The sequence below is a fragment of the Cynara cardunculus genome (genome assembly GCF_001531365.2).
Source record: "Cynara cardunculus var. scolymus isolate 2C chromosome LG 5, CcrdV1, whole genome shotgun sequence".
Classification (NCBI taxonomy): Eukaryota; Viridiplantae; Streptophyta; class Magnoliopsida; order Asterales; family Asteraceae; genus Cynara; species Cynara cardunculus.
In genome coordinates this window covers 32,743,717-32,747,615 of record NC_037532.1, presented here as the reverse complement: position 1 = coordinate 32,747,615, position 3,899 = coordinate 32,743,717, and positions in this window count along the sequence as shown.

Sequence of the window (3,899 nt, the reverse complement as noted above, 5' to 3'; positions counted from 1 at the left end):
CATTAAGATTTTAATTTAAAATTATCAAATTTATAAATTTCCTAATTTATCTATTGATTTGTGGTTAATATTGGTTCTCACAGTTACCACAAACAACTCAATTCTCCCTTAAAGAGAGCGTAAAAAATGTTACCTTATGGAGATCTTCCCCTTTTTGTTGTTTTGGGACTTTATAGTTCTCTGTTTTCCTTTGCTAGCATCTGGCTAGCCTTTTAAAGCCTTGTCGTTTCCAAAAAAAATTCAAAAGAGAGATAGGAGTTGATAGTGATGACAACCATAGGGATTAAAAGTGTAGTTTACTCTAATATTTTAAATGTTATACTAGAATGAGACTCGCATAATGCAGCGAGATATATCTCGATTTTAATGTTTTTTTTTTGTCTAAGTTGATGTTATAATACGGTTTTATGTGGTTTTGAGAAAGCATTAATGTTTTTATTTTTGAATAAATATAAATATGAAGATATCCTAAAAAATTGATATTTGTACGAAACTAACTATTTAATATTTTTTTTTATATTTATGTAATTCATTTTTCTTTGGTTTAATAATATAATTTTTTATAAATATAATAATCAAGTATTTTGTTAAAACTCTATGATTATCCTAATTATATTTTGAAATTTTTATATTTAAAATGAAATGTTTATCCTCTATTTGATTATGTTTATTTACAGTTAGTTACACGAATTCAAATATGAAGCTTTAAAAAGTTGTACTTGCGCACAATTTACTTGTAATCTTGAATTTTAAKTAATATGCATCAATAAACAGTACTTCATGCATAAAAAATGATTTTTAAGAATTTTTGTCAAATGCTTTATAATATAGTATGGATAATTAATTCTCATATTATTAATAAAAGTACATTATGGGTTTGTTACATGGATATTATGATTTTACGGTTTTCGTCCTTTGACTTCTTTTATTTTAGAAATATCTTTGTGGTACAAGTTTTATTATGGTTTTGATTTATCACTCTAACGTCTGTTAACTTTAAGCTATTAAGTGGCCTCATATGCCCCTCATAGGACGATCGTTTTTGTCATTTTACTCTTAATTTAAAATTTCAATTCTTTATCCTTTTATCCATCTCACCACTATCAACCGAATAACCACAAATCCAATATATAGCATTAAACCCACGTACTTTAAATATATAAAAAAAATCTTTAACCAAATGCATAACTCGTGTATTCTAAATGAAAAAAAAACCCTTAACTATTCCATGAAATTGTTTAAAACCCCTAGATGCATGATCAGAGGCAAATGTAATCAACATAAAAAGAAGCGGAAGCATCGAGCTGAAGAGAAGCACTGATGGTTGTCGAGACCCGCAAATAATAAGTTCTAACTTGTCATAAATCACAATATTAATTGTAATAATGGTAAATCAGGTCCAAACCACAAGGATTGGTCGTGGCTATTATTTAGCTTCTACATTTTAAGTAAAAGGGGTGAATTAAGATATTTACTAATACTAATTATACGAATAAAAAAATATAATTAAAAAGACCAACAATAGCTCACTTTCGATTGTGATGCAAACACTATCATTAATTCCTACGATGCAAAATGGTAAAACAAGCCAAAACTGGCTATAGTTGTCAGCAATAACGAGTTAGTAAAACCACCAATCCAAATGATTTCAGTCGCCATTTTATCAAAATCCCTAAATGATTATGTATCMAGGATTTTGAATAGCTATTTTTCAAAGAATATCAATTAATTGATCAGATTAAATGATAACTCAAATGAAAATAACACTCATATAGAAAATAAGCAAATAAACTTGTTCATAACATCTTACAGAGGAATCTCAAATGAAATACATCAACAATCTAAAGTTTGACTATTGTTGGAAATAAAAAATGAGTTACCGACTAAACTAAACGAAATGGAGATGGTAGAAATCGCTTCAAATCTTCTCTCTTGCTCCCAAACATCGCCCCTAAGTCAGATCTCCCTCAAACGACGGTTTCCAAGTCAATTTATATCAAGAAGATGGAAAAACTGCTCAAGATTCGAAAATTGACAAAATTGGTATCTATAGGAAAATATGTTTCCCTTGCATGCTACCTTAGCATGGAAGGGTAGCATTTCATGTACCGTAACTTCATACCCCATTATGCCATCCTTGCATGTTACCAAGGCATGGAAGGGTAGCAATAGCATGTCAATATAGCATTTTCCTCTATTTTGTCTTTCTTTGACCACTTGTAATATACAACCCTTTAAGCACAACAACTATTTTTTCTTGTGTTTTCTCGTCTGTTTCTTGCACTGATCAACATAAAACTTGGATTAGACTTATAAAAACATAATTTAAGCATATTAAAATATAAAAGTGAGGATTTTAAGCTTATAAACACATGGTAGAACATGAAAATTTGCAGAACACCAACATAGCCCCCAAATTAACAGCACCACCATCAACCGAATGACCACAAATCCAATATATAGCCTTAAACCCTACGTACTTTAAATATAAAAAATCTTTAACCAAATGCATAACTCATATATTCTAAATGAAAAACCCGTAAACTATTACATTAGGTTGTTTAAAAAAAAACCCTAAATTCATAATCAGAAGTAAATGTAATCAACATAAACAGAAGCAAACGCATCGAGCTGAAGTAGAAGCATTGACTAGAAGCAAAAGCGATTAGGCATTATCCTCATCATACTTTTTTTCTTCTTTACTCGAATTCACCCTCTAACCCTCCTTTCTTCCCAACCAGGGGCAGATGCAAGACTAAAAATTACAACTTTCTTCCTCATGATTTCGAAGTGCCTTTCGTCAGAGGTTCACAATTCATTATTATTTTTGTCTATAAAATTAGCTCCTACCTTTAAATATGAAGGACGGAAAAAAGTAATAAATTGTAAACCGCAACGACCTATACAACAATAAATCTTAAATCATGAAGACAAAAACCTCATTAAATCGTAAACCTTAAAGATGGAAATCATGATTTTAAAAGTTTAAGGATGAAAATAACAATTCTCAGCAAACCACAAAGACGGAAAATGTAATTCATGGGCCATTTACCCAAATGTCAACCCATTTATTGCTTATTGGTAAGATTCAACATTGTTACTTAACTTATCAGGTAAGATTCTAGCCCATCAAAACGGCGTCGTATGTAAAAGTTTACCCGATAAGTGTTAGCCAGGTAAGAGTCGTCACTTTCACTTATTGGGTAAATTCTTGGCGAGTAAGATTTTTAATTTTTGTCATGTTTATCTGGTAAGATAAGTAACTCGGTAAGCATTTTGATAAACAACCCTTTATTCTAAAATTATATTTTTTAATATTATGTTTTTGACCCAAAAAAATAGATAGTTTGACCCTACAGGAAATTTCAAGCCCGGCTCCATATCCATACGTCAATTATGAAAGGCCCATCGAAAAATTACACCACTAAGCCTACCCAATGCAATAATCTAAAGCCCATTCCTTCACTAAGAGTCTAGGATATTATCTCATTTCTTATAACTTTTTTTTATTAACTAAAAGGGTACTCGTACAATGCAGCGAAATACATCTTAATTTTAATATTTTATTTTATTTTTTTATCTCTATCGATATAATATGGTTTTATGTGGTTTTGAGAAAGTGATAATATTTTTATTTTTTGAATAAAATATAAATGTGATAATGACATAGAAATTTGAAAAAAAAAATATATCAATATTAGTATCAAATTAAGTATTTAAAAGTTTTTCTTTTTGTGTAATTTCTGTAATCAAATTTTTTATTATAATTTTAGGTTTAATAACAAAGTAATTTTTCTTTTGTTTAATAATATAATATTTTATAAAGATAATAATCAAGTATTTTGTTAAAACTCAATGATTATCTTAATTATATTTTAGATTTTTTATATTTAAAATGA